The sequence below is a fragment of the Stegodyphus dumicola genome, chromosome 12, assembly GCF_044657685.1.
Source record: "Stegodyphus dumicola isolate Sdum_Otavi_A_Nest chromosome 12, ASM4465768v1".
Taxonomy (NCBI): domain Eukaryota; kingdom Metazoa; phylum Arthropoda; class Arachnida; order Araneae; family Eresidae; genus Stegodyphus; species Stegodyphus dumicola.
In genome coordinates this window covers 90,838,428-90,852,585 of record NC_140779.1, presented here as the reverse complement: position 1 = coordinate 90,852,585, position 14,158 = coordinate 90,838,428, and the positions used below count along the sequence as shown (strand labels likewise).

At 32.7% G+C, this 14,158-nt stretch overlaps 1 protein-coding gene across 1 annotated transcript in view; it reads left to right on the top strand.

The window, feature by feature from the left end:
- Positions 1-14,158, top strand: part of LOC118182361 (cell adhesion molecule Dscam1-like) — a 993,488-nt gene that overhangs the window by 684,994 nt on the left and 294,336 nt on the right. The window lies entirely within an intron of this gene.

The window sequence follows — 14,158 nt, the reverse complement described above, 5'->3', positions numbered from 1 at the left end:
AATTTCCTTTTCGTGTAGGGGAAGAAGAATGGCAGCTACTCAACTTGACTGCTGGTAGTTTGTTTACATGATAATTCTTATTTCCACAATGAACCTAACGTTGTTTGAGTGTTTCTATTTCGGTCCTTTATATCAAGTTTGTTTTATTGAGTAAACGTTTATGTAAAGATATTTGATATTTGTTTCGAAATTTAAAAGTGACTAATAATATCAAAAGAGCTTCAGGTCAAAGACCAAAGAAAAGTAAAAGGAATTTTTTTTTTTTTTTTTTTTTTTTTTTTTTTTTTAAATCAGTACACAAGAAGTAATGATAAAGATGCAAATGTCTCTCCATCAGCAAAACACCTTCAAGATCATTTAGTAGTATCTGGTGGCAGCGAATTTGAAGGGTATGCAATCATTGCTAAAAGTTAATATTTTCTGGATTAGAAGAATACTTATGATGTCATATTTGTCATAATAAAATTAGTATTACTTCTGAAGTAGTACATGGTACATGATTTAATTTCTTAATTAATTTCATAATATATTTTGGGTTTACAATAGAGGTTAATGTATTTCGAATACATTTTTACCCAAATTTTTCTATATCCAATATTTTCAAATTTATGATGCACGCAACCTTTGACAATTTTTATTTACATGTCTCTTATGTATAGATTTTTAAACTTTTAATTTGTAATTTTCTTTTCATATACAACATAATAAGGCCTATCTATTTAAGATATAAAGTAAAAAAGTATAACCTTTTAATCATATAATATGAGTTTTTGTGTTTCGAGTTTGAGGATTTTTATGATCGTTTCGACGAGCCCAAAGGTCCTGTCCCCCCGTGTGTGTATGTGAAACAAATCACTTAACGCAGTATTTTCCGCAAAGTTGCGAGTAGAAATCTGCCTTTGTAACTATTCTGCGAGGAAGACTTTTGTAGGAAAAAATTCTAATTGCACTCCATGTCCGTAGATTTGATAAAGACGTTAGATCTTTGATTTACCTGCCTAAAAGCCATGTTAGTTTTCTAAAAGTGGTGTGGAAAATTTTTCACCGAGAAAAAAAATCTCTAGGACAAAATCGTATCGAAGAAAGGAGGGAAGAACTCAAACTTACCACTTATTTTGCTGTAACAGATATAATCATACATTTATGTTTCACTAAATACAAATGTATTGAAGAAAACTGCACAACTCTTAACTTGGTAATTAGGATTAAGCATTTTTGATATAGGTGTTGTAGTTAGATCGGATGCCAGATGCAGGGAATCAAAGTCTCCTTGAGATTCGAAAGAGGGTTTTATTATAGCTAATTTTAAAATGGCCTCCTGGTCGAATTTTGCACTTTTTGTTATATACTTCTTTCGAAACACAGCATATTTTACCTGAGTTTCTAAACAGATGGAAAGCAAAATTAAATACATAACCGAAGTCTAATTTAATCGAAGTATTACATTTGGTTATATATTTTATAACATTAATTCCCGGTTGCATTTTTTGGAAGGGGGGAACAAATCAGTTCAGACTTCGCAGTGTTCAATAAAATCAGAAGTCAAATTGCGAATTCATTAATTTGCAGAAAAATATCAGTTTATTCCCAAAAATTCTGAAAAATGCAATAGTTTATTTTAAATATGTCATTTTGACATGCATGAGAAAATAATTTAAGTACAAATATTAGCTCTAAAAACAAGAAATATTATTATATCAACGAAACTTTAATAAAATAATTGCTATAATAATCATGGTTATAGCAATGCTAATTAAGTAACTTCGGTAATACATTATCATTTTAAATCGTTAACGCTTTGTTTATTACTTAAAGCTATCAGATTTCTATTACTTATTTACGAGTCAGTGTTTATGAAACCTAGCTAACAGACCCCACTTAATAAAATGATTTTCCCTATTAAAATACCTGATGGTTTTATTGTATTTGTATACGGAAATACACTAAGCATAAGAACATGAAAAGAAAGTCACTTTGATCGCATATATTAACAAGAAATCGAGTCTGATATGTGCAAAAATTGCTCAAATGAACTGCAGTACTGCAATATATGCAGCACAGAGGTAAAAGATCACAGCAGCTGCAATCCATGCATCACTTGTGAGACACAAACTCAGTTATCGCCTAAATAAGTGTCACTGATGAAGATGTATAGGACAAGTCGTACATTTCCCAAAATGAACGCCGAATATTTCCTTGTCATTGTAATGATATTTTGTCGTAGATGTTTATCTATTTGAAAAATTCTTGCAAATAACAAGTATTATCTTTTATTAATACCGTATTTCCTTCCGTATTTCTTACCTTTTTCTTTAACTAATTTTATCATCCAGAAAACGGAAAATTATGAGAGTAATTTAATTTCCAAAAAACTCAGCTATACCAGCATGAGCACGTAGTACGAGAAAGACGAATAAAAAGTAGGCATGGCAAAACTGCTGGTAACTCTCACAATATTGTGTCTTTAAAAGAAACCTACATTCTAATAAGAATACACAGTAATTTTTACATTACAATATCTGACGGATATTGAATCGATATCTGATGGTAACAGAAATATACTCGAAATACAGAATTTGTGATTAATTTATAAGATATTTCTCCCGCTTTCTTAGTAGCCCTCGTAGTGTAGCGGTCAGCACGTTCGGCGCGTATTCGTGAGGCCCGTGGTTCGAGTCCCGGCGAAGACGTTACTCATTTTTCATCTCATCTACTTTCGAAAATATCCTAATGTCTCTATAGTGCGCTCGAATTAAAAGGGTTGTGGATGATGATTCTCCACCCCTAGGATTTGACGATTGGGCCCCCTAATCCCCAGTCACCGTTTAAAAAGGGGAGTATATAAAATATTTATCCCGCCTTCCTAGCGTGCCTTCGTGGTGTAGTGGTTCTGCAAGCTGGCCGGTATTCCAGAGGTACGTGGTTCGATTCCCGGCGAAGGCAATTTCTCATTTTGCATTTTGCCTGCTTCCAAATAATAACTAATGTCTCTACATCCTATCTTTATTAATTTTTCTGTAGGGATCACTCTGCTTCATACCTGACTTCACTGGAATTATTCTTTCTTTCCCTTCGACCTCAGCCCTTAGAAAATTTAAAAGCTGTGTCTGTCTTGCACTAAACGATTTCTCTTCATTTACTGAGTTTCTCAACAAAACTCAACCAAACTCTGCCCATTTGTAGTCTTGTGGAATACTACAAATGGGAAGAGCATTGCAGAATATTCGTGTGAGGAACACGAATCCCAATGGATTCTAATGATCTGAGGTGGGATTCAAGTTTACCATATTATTGAGTAATACTAAGCCTGCAGCTATAAATGCTTGGATAGTTTTTAAAGTAAAAACAAGATGCAAGTTCAGCAGAAGTACTTAGAGGAGCTATTACTCCCTTCTTTCAGTATGCCTTAGTAGTGTAACGGTAGTACACTCGACGCGTATTCAAGAGGTCCTGTTTCGAGTCCCGGTGAAGACATTGCTCCTTTTTCACGTCTCCCGCGTAAAAAAACGCTCTAATGACTCTACTGTGGCGTCCAAACTTACACGTAATGGACAATAATTCGTCACCACAAGGATTTGGCAATTGGGTCGCCTAATTTCCAGTCGCCCTATAAAAGGAGAAGTGTGTAAGCTATTTTCTCCGTCCTTTCAGCATGCTTTCGTGGTGCTACGATAGAATACTCGAAGTGTATTCACGAGGTCCAGGTTCGAGTCCCGGTGAGAGCATTGCTCACTTTTCACGTATCCCCACATAAAAAAGAACCCTAATGACTTTAAAATATTTCTAGAAATGTCTAAGGTATCACTTCGATAAAAATAACATTAGAATTTTAAAACAACAGCAAAATTTGTTAACTTAAGAATTGAAAAAGTAGCTTTAATTACAGTAATGAGTGATAACTATATGACATTGCGGTAGATTGTGCGGATATGCAGATAATAAACATTAGTTTTCGATTTGAGAGCTAAAATTCCAAATGTATTGGCAGTTTGTGATATTGTTACAATTTGTAAGAGATTTGCATATAATACAAATTTCTTTTCTTCTAAGATCAGCTTTTTTCATGAACTGAAAGCAAATATTGAAGAATTGTATTATTTTTTTTAGTTTTTACTTCTTAATGCAAATTATCCCAGAAAATAAATTTTTTTAATCAGAATAAAAATTTTTTATGTGTTTAAACCACATGCAGCACGAAATTAACGTCATTGAATTAGAGGATCAGTTATGACAAGACACGTTTATTATAGAAACGCTGTAACGGTTGTAGGAAGAAAACGCTGTAGTTTTCTATTATTAAGCATTTATTGCAAAAATTTAGACAAAGACCATATTAATAATGTGCTCATATTATTTACAGAAATGCCGTCTATATATTTATCGCTGTAACGCACACACATATCTATGTATATATATCATGCGTATACTACAGTAATCTAATCAGAATCATCAGTGCGATTATAATTGATTCAAAATAGTCGGTGATGTATACCGCATTATTCCAGATTAACATTTTCACAACGATATCACCACTGTGGGCGTTCATATGCCTGGCTTAATGCAACAAATATCGGCAAAACGACTGCACGCCAGAATTTATTTTCTGCCTGTATGCCTATCTCTTTCGCGTTAGTTCATGGCTCATTGGCTTAAGGCAATCTTAATGAGATCTCTGTCATTCTTTTACAGAGATTTATAGTATCTTTCTCACTTGAGTGGAACTTTCTTTTGTTTAGGTTCAGAAACTCCAGTGAGTTGGTTATCTCCCTAGTTTTACCTCAAATAGTGAAAATATTTTGTTGCCTAAATCTGCATTAATTATTTGCTGCATCAGCTTTTTCTTGTCCCAACAGAATATACAAAGCAATTTGAAGAAAAAGCATTATTAGTTTTGTTCTAAGAAACGTGGTGCTAATAATAAAAACTGAGAACTGAGGTATAAATCTTTTGTAAAATATAATATCAAATATATTAAGATTTTTTAATTACGAAAATTATGCATTTACTACATATTGTTAAATTATGACTTTAAGAATCTGAAACTTGGAAAGGAATTCATGGGCAGGCATAGAGTATTCAAAAATAAGCGTTAATTTCGTATTTTAATCCGAAAGAAGGTTTAACCTCAGTGATTGCAAAACTTGAATGATTGATTTTGCATGATAAAAAAGAGGAATAGTTGATTGCTTGGAATGCTCCCAGATTACTTTAGAAAACTTTTTTATCAAAACTGTTTGCACTAACATACACACGTGTTTCTATTAATGGACATTTCAATGATTTCATTAATAACTATAAATCATTACATATGCCAGTTCGACAAATTTTGGTTTAACATTTCGATAACCAATATTCTGCAGACGGGTTACACTGTAAATTTTTTATTCTATCGTGAAAAAGCAATGGTAATTTCAAATTCAAGAAGGGGTTGTGAAAAGTTATTTTTATTCTTTAGAGAACCTTTAAGAATAAAAAAGCATGAAATTCCCTTGATAAAATTTTATGAGCATCAAATTCATGATTTATTGCTAAAATCCAAATTTAATCTTAAAGAATCATTACGACGATGGTATGAGTTCCCAAGCGAAATGCAGAGTCTCAAAAAGAGTAAATCCCGAATGAAAGTCTTCTTCTCCAGAGCCGAAAATTGACCAATGTATTAGCGCATTCTTTAAAGCACATAAAAAATGAATTTTCTTGCTAAGAAAAAAAAAAGTACTTTATGAACTACCTTATATTAACAGAAAAAGAGAAGGTGATAAGAAAAGATATTTTCCGCCCACATTCATCTGTAGAATATAACGACTCATATGAGAAAAAAATAACTAGTCCCTCGATAATCAACCCTTTATCATTTCGACCCACAACATAGTGTAATGTATCTCATAGTTTAACGATATAATATTAAAAAATAGATTTTAAGGAACCCTAATGCATAAATTTAATGTGCTTTTTCGCATTGTTACAAACCTTTTAGTATTTCTTAGAAAGCATATCATTTCACCATTTTGATATGAAATTGTTAAAAGATACTATAGCGTTCTACGGGTTCGTGGATTTGGAGTGATTGATGACAACACTTGGTGAAGAATCAAAACACAATTTATTCGCCAGCATTACACAGGAGTGATCCAAAGACACGTTTACAGCCGTCGAAAAACGACGATAAATACACTGAGATAATAAGCAACACAGCCTTCAGGCAATCAGGCTATAACAGTGAAGACAGCTTCATGGCAAAGCACTAAAGTACAGCTGCTGAGTCGGTCGATCGATACTATTCTGAACTCAATATACTCAAGATATACTCTCTTACTCCGCGTACAGGCATGTATATATAGCTTTTGCCCTGCCTTCGAGAACATTCTAGGGAATACCGGCAAGAATTCGTTCTAGGGTGTTCTCGCTGCATCTGTGACATATCGCCAGTTTTGTTGCCAAATATAGTCAAATGGGTGATTTCGCAACAAATATAGAAGCCTTGTATTCCACTTTCTGGCAACCCTAATTCAGCTTAGAGTGGAAGCTATCTTATCGCAATTGGCCATTTTGTAACAATACTTTTAATACATCTTGAAGGTGAGTATCAGTAAATATATTTTTATATAAGCTGTTCGCGTATTTCATTTTAGAAAGCAATCATTCCAAAGATACGTTCATGCATAAAACGTGAGCAGACATCGAGCATATATTTATCTTATATATTTTAAGCATTAATTTCCCATATTCAGCGTATTCATCTTCACATCCTTCTTTAAAAATACCATCAGAAATCGTTTCGTATTTGGATTTGTGAATTCATTAAATAGTGTTACAAGATCATATCCTAATTCGGCAAGTTCTGTAGCAGTTGCTATTGCTATATACCAAGGAATTAGTTTTATAAGCAGCAAACAACTGCTAGGCAATGTTCAAATCTTTAAATTCGAATTTCCAATACACGTAGTTCTCCACCTGAACATGGGCATCTCGAAGCCGAATTTTGAATTTCGAATTTATTTCTGATTAAGTCTGATATTTCTCTTTGATTTAATGAAATTCTGTTGAATAAACTCAAGAAAGCTAGAAGTAGCAATATAATTCGAAATAAGGCATTTTTATTTCCAGCATGCCAGACTGTTGCCATTTGTCAAAATGCAAAATATTTATCTTTCAGTTTAATCCACAAATTTGGCTATTTGATAGCAATGTGTGACCACTGTGTCAAATAGAATACTTATCATCTTCACGTACCAGCCTAATGCCATTCAGCTAAAGCGCGAGATAGTTAATCGTCAGACTTATTTTGTCTGTTACTGAGTAGCACACAAAGTAACTGAAAAACAATAAGCACAATTCTAAAAATTATTTTTTGTTCTTTTTGATCTGATCGATTTAAACAACAATGTGTTTATTTAAATTATGAGATATAGTGTTTATTTATTTATTTATTTTTTTGAGCTGATACTAGCTGGGTTCATTAAAAATCATTCAATACTTTTCCTTTTTTATTGTAACTATTTTAGGCCGCTGGCAGCGTGAGCGGTTAATTTTCAAAGAACTAATTTAGCGAATATAAAAAATGTGTGGCAACCTTTAACAATGTCTTAGGAAATTTAAAGATATGCTACTTTTATATAAATATTTTGTGATTTTGCTCTTGAATTTTATGTAGCGAAATTGCGGAGAAAGCTATTCTTAATAATAATCAATAAAAAAGGCAAAGAAACTGTATTAGCAGGAGGGAGACAAAGAGCAGATTGATACCCTGAGATGCTCAGAGACAGCATTAAAAAACCCTAACAAATCCTCTGAAGCTTCATTAAAATCTTAATACATTCAAATATTCTCTCTTTCTTTTTATATTAGTATTTTCAGGTAATGAAATTTATTGCTGGAATTAAATTAGACGATTCTTCAGATTTAATTAATGTGTTGTTATACATTTGTAATTTAGGTAATCCTTAAAATCGGTAAATTGTTAAAATGCACAGACTATGAATGATGCGTAAATAAGTAAGTAACTTTTGAAACAATGTGTACTTTGGTTAACTTATAGTTAGGTAGAATATTTATCTATTTTTTATGCTTCATTTCATTCAGTTTATGCATCATCGATGCGACTATTATCCCTATTCTTTGGTTAGTGCATTCTATGTTAACTTTAAGGAACAATTGTCATAACGACAATTCCATTAAAACGACTGGCATGAAGAGTGCTTAGTTGATTGACAGCACGTTTATTAAATCCAACGACAGCATCTTTTTTCTATAAAACATGAGGGTTCACTATAACGAAATTGAGTACCATAATTTCTTACCTAATTTATCCCCCCCGGGGGTCGACGTAGAGAACTCTGCGAAGCTACTGGCTAGGATCTGTACCTAGGCAGTCTCGGCCACGGGGGTATAAAATTTATGAACTTGGTGGTTCTGAAGGCTCTGGGAAAGGTCACTTATTGGCCGGCCCCGGAGTCTGACACGTCCTAGCGCGGCGTGGTACTAGTAACCCGGGGTTCTCCCCCGGGGTCGCTGGGTAATGTCCCGCTGCGACGGGCTCGCCCAAGCGACTGGTAGGAGCATTAGACGACCGATGCTGCCTGGGGTGCGTCCCCAGGTGGTGCGCTGCTCTCCTGGAGGGTAATAGTGGAGGTTGAACCACCACGACGTGCCCAAAGGGGGAGTGGACCCGGAATGAGATTGAGTTCTCGATACGGGGAATGCCTTAATCTTCTTCTTCTTCTTACCTAATTTATGATTGCAATAACCAGTTTAATAAAAACATTTTATTTGCACCTAATTTTTTCTACTTTTTTAATTTGTTAAAAATTAGCTTATATCTGCTTATTTTTACTTCCTTGTATGAAGCAAAGGAAATATCGTAATCCAGAAAAATTTAGGATTTCATATTTCAAATAAAGTATCCATTTGACCGTTCCCGAATTCAATTCGATTATTTATTTCAAACCATATTATAAAGTATATTCAAAATGGACTTTTTCGTGACATCTGTATGTACTTAATTCGCATAACACAGAAACGATTAGCCATAGATCGTTGAAACTTTATATATGGGACTACTGTAACATCTAGTTGTGAACATCCGTTTCATACTGCAATCGGCGGTACCAAAAGTTATATATATACATGAAATGTAATTTTTCATACATTATTTGTTTTGTGCAGCCGGGGCAACAGGTATGAGACAAATTTTGGAATATAAAGTGGTAGGTTTATTTTAGCATCCATCTCACAAGCGTTTCTTATCGTACCTTGAGCAGAAGCCCTATTTATACATATGTGTGCGTCACGAGGCTCCTCCAATCAGCGATATTAATTGAAATCACGAGGTGACGCTATCTTATCATCAGGAGTGTTCTTAAGGACTTTATGTAATATGACAGATTTATGAGTTTGGCGATTTGGCGGGCGCCAACAGGTTAATATATTTTATACTAAAGAAAGGATTTCGCCAAAATTTAGGAACAGGGATGCAATTTAGGTAGAGAATCGCCAACACATTACTAAGCAATATTATTAGAATTTAATTTATTCAATTGATTTAAAAATATCATTACATACATATTGTTCCTGTCTTAAAAGTCCTTTCCTGGCATCTGGTTTCACAATAGTTGGTTGTACACACATACAGAGCTTAAACTGCTCCGGAGTTGACCGCATCCCCAAATAAGTGTTATGCAATTCTTTTATGTAGTTGGACAAAAATTATCTTGAAAATTTTATTTTTGATAATAAAATTATATTATAAACAGATTATAATTTGGGAATGCATGTTTCTCCTTCCTTGGGAAATAAACCCTTGAATGGAGGTCGAGACATTTAAGGAAAGTAAAACACCAACCCTCATTTTAGAGGATTGTCCAGGAAGTACAATGAATTTATGACAAGGGGTAAGTTTTTCGTTCCAATGCTAGTGTTTTCTCACGGAAAAGGGTACCTGCAGACGTTTTGGAACGATGCAACAGAAGAAGAGAGATGAAAATTGTCATTTGTTACATTTTTGTCCACTAATCCTCGGGTTCGGCGAAAAATTTTTCTCTTGTCACATTCTGCTCGACAGTTAGAATTATATTGACAGGAGATCATGGTCAGAAAATGTTGGACTCTTCTCTCTTTGTTTTCCTATCTACACGTACTCCTTTAAAATTTTATCTATATTTTATAACTGTTTATAGCATTCTCTCTAGTCTCATTAGTGACACTACCATTTTAACATTTCTCATTAGCGTCTCTGGAAAAGGAATGGTCTTAATTTCTATCATCCCTCGAAGTAGTATATTCTATTCAGAGCTTAAGTTGAACCAGACACCGGTTGATCTACTATTTCTTAGCTTTTAGAGTCATTAGGTTAATTGGAAGCAGAAAAAATTAACAATATGCAACCGCCTTCGCCGAGAATCGAACCACGGACCTCTGGAATACCGGCCCAGCGTGCTACCGTTACACCACGAAGGCACGCTAGAGAAGTGGGAGAAATACCTTATAAGCTTTTGTGTGAAATTGTCATTAGGGCCGGAATGTTAAAATAAATCAATACACAATATTTTATTTTATTATTTAACTATTTACCATTTATTTAATTACTTATTAATTTTTTATATATCTCTTTATATATTAAATTTAAATTTCGATTACATTATTATTCTAATCATTAATTGTTTAATTATTTTTATAATGAATTGTTTATTTTTAAAATTATTAATTACTTATTTATTCATTCGTCTTTTTACTAAACGGCATTCTATAGAGCTTCGGATCTTCCAATTTTAGAAATTAAGCCCTGAACGTATACTTCCAATCACAGAAGCGTTTTAAATGATGAAAATACTCATTTTTTGGCAATTTTAAATTTGGAAAAATAATAAATTTTTGGCAGATAATGAAATGTAACTTTTTACCCTGTCTCCCAGTTCCTATACTTATATTTGGGAAATAAAATTATAAGAAATTTAAATCCAGCGCAAGAAAAATTGACCGGCATATTTCATTTCAAAATTTTCAACTTTTGACCTATTTTCAACTTTCCGTAAGGTTTATCGGATAACGAAATTTTAATAATTAGAGAAAATATGTTTAAATGAAGTGCAGCAAAAGATGCGCAACTTAATAGGCCGTACAAGGAAGTCCTCTAGTGTCCACATCAGATGTTTTGTTATTTTATGAAGATTGGAAAAATATGTATTCAAATATTAAGTTCTAGTGTAAGAAATTATATATATACTAGCCGCTACGCAGCCAGCCTTCGTCTGTCTTTTAAATGTACCGGAAAAGGGAACACCAAAAATTAAATTTAAAAACTGCCTCTGCAGAACAACTTTATTAAAAAAAAAGATTTCAACAAAAATGTATTATGTATAAAAATTATAATGAAATAAGCAATATTCTTTAAAATATTAATTATCCTAATAAATATATTAACCAACTTCCCGTTGCAAGAAATTCAAACAGTATAAAGGAAGTTAAGAATTTTGTTTCCTAAGAAAAAAAAAAAAAAAAATGCAAACCTTTTCAATATCTGAAAAACAGTGAATTAAGCAATAAATAACATAAAAAAAAACACAAGAACAAGGAACTCTGAAAAGGAAAGTATAATCAATAATATTTTATCTCATATTTTCAACAATCAGCAGTCCAGTATATAAAGCATTGAATGAAAAACTGTTGCCGAAACCAGATTTCTAAAAGAATGAACTATTCAAAATGATGCAATTTCATCAAAAAAGATAAACTTTAAAAAAATCTGATACGAATTTTGAAAAAATCGCTTCGATGTACATTGGCTCTTATCTAAATGCACCTATGTACCAAATTTCGTTGCCCTGGATCTATTAGCTTATGCACAGCACGAACGAAAGACACACACAGACAGGCTCTTTCTTTTATTATATGTAGAGATATTGTATTTACTCTTGCATTTTTTCCCTTAATCGTTTTAAAACAAGGTTCAGAAATGTGTTTAGTATTCGCCTTTAAAAGGGATTCGTCCACGTAATAATTATTTCCGACTTGCTAACTAATCGTGGATTTCAGATACACGGGCTCTAATTGATTGAACAAAAATAATGAAGAGTTTCAAGAAAACGGGGATACTTAATGCTCATGAAGATTCTGAACACAGCTGGAAAGTGGGAAGATAGATTGAACGGTGACGAAGACAATGACAACATTGACAATACCTAACAAACTGCAAGTTGCAGCAGACGACACAGACATCAGTTCTAGCAGCATTAAAGGATTTTAGGTCTAGAGACGATACAGGAAGTTGAAATGAAGTATAAATAATTAATATATATTGGGAGTGTTAGTTATATTGGTAGTGTTAATGATAGTAACCTACATTTTTACTCAAATGAAGGTTTCTTATAATTAAATAATATTGTGATATTCACCGGTAGTTTATCCATAATGTTACCGAATCTTTCGGGTGATATGTTTTCGGGACGTCTTTACGTATGTATGTAAGTATCTCGCCTACATCTGGATCATTTAACCGTAGAACATTGAAATTTTGTATTTGGGATTGCTGTAGCATCTAGTTATGCATTTTTATTGTAATTGGCAGTTCTAAATATATATATATACCCACCCCTTTACCCCTTTTAAGTCCATTTCTGGACTCTAATTTCGTAGTCGTTGCTCGTTGCCATATGCTTCCAATTGCAGAAGTGAAAGAAAAGATTCATATTTGGGCAATTAATAAATTTGTACGAGTATTTATCAATTTCCAAAAATTTGTTTATTTGTAAAGTCAAATTTTATGAAAATTAATTCTCAACAAACAACGAAATCTAACTTTTAATGCGATCTCCGATTTTCTATACGTATATCTGGGAATGATTTATACTTATTAAGAAAAAATATAAATTATAAGAAGTTTTACTTCCTTAGAGTAAAAATTAACCGGGATACTTATTTCAAAAATTGCAATTTTTGATGTAAACTTTCAACTTACCTTGAGGGATCGGTTAATCAAGTTTGAAAAATTCGAGGAAATAAGTTTAAATGAAGTGCAGCAAAAAGTATGTATAGTTCAATGCAAGGAAATCATGTGTTGTTCACATAAGATTTCATTTTTTTTTCATCACAAGAATGTTTTGTTTGCTCAGTAAAAGATATGTGCTGTGTAATTAAAAGCGACTTAAGGGATAATGGGTATAACATCGATAGCAACAATTCACGCTAATAATCGATTAACGATAACTGTAGTGCCAGAGTCATCAATTTTTCTTGGTCTGGTAAAATATTCTTGGTGAAGTAACAATTTTGTTTCTCTTATAGAATGACTCGAGAAAATTTTCCCATTATAAGCGTTTTTCTTCGGCATTCTTTTTGGTACCATTTTTGTTTAGCTAATAATTTCTAGATTCCCTTTATTTTACACTTATTATTAAACTTGAAATTGCCATATTCAGTGACAACAGTGGAATTTCTCTAATTATTAATTAATATTTATAATTTATCGAGCGAAAACTAACATTTCAGAAGGAAATTTCTTTTATCAATGTTATTTATTTCGTGCTTTCCCACTGATCATAAAAATTTTCAAATATCAATTCTGTTAATAGAGCCAATAAAAATTAATAGCATAGTTGAAATCCTTTTTCATATTAAACTGTAACAACTATGGCTAACATGTACTCAACTAAATACTCATGAGTTGATATGAAACACGCCAATAATGCAATGATGGTATATAATGTGTATATTATAAAACATACTCTCAAAAGTAAACATACTCTCAAAATACTTTCCTTCAGTAAATTTAGAGTGGATGGGAAAAGAATTAACGCAGAATTGTAAGCGGTTACAAAGCTCCTTTAAAAAAGGATTTCATCATGAAAGTTTCATTATTATAACTACTTGCAGAAGAAGATCACTCTACCTAATAATCCTGAATTTTGTTTCTGAAATTCTTTTCTGAGATCAGAAATTTTTGAAAAGAAGCTTCTTCAAAGAAGCCCTTATTTGAATGTCATAATACCGTCCCTTCTAATGAAAGAATAAATTATGACTAAGAAGGCAAAAATTGCAAGCCAAAATTGTGGAAATGAGTCAAGAGGACGTTTGTTATGATTTTTAAAAGCAAGCATTGAAGATTTTTCTCATTATAAAATCTAACTTTTTGTTATTGTTGCCTTGTCCATATTACACGGAACAA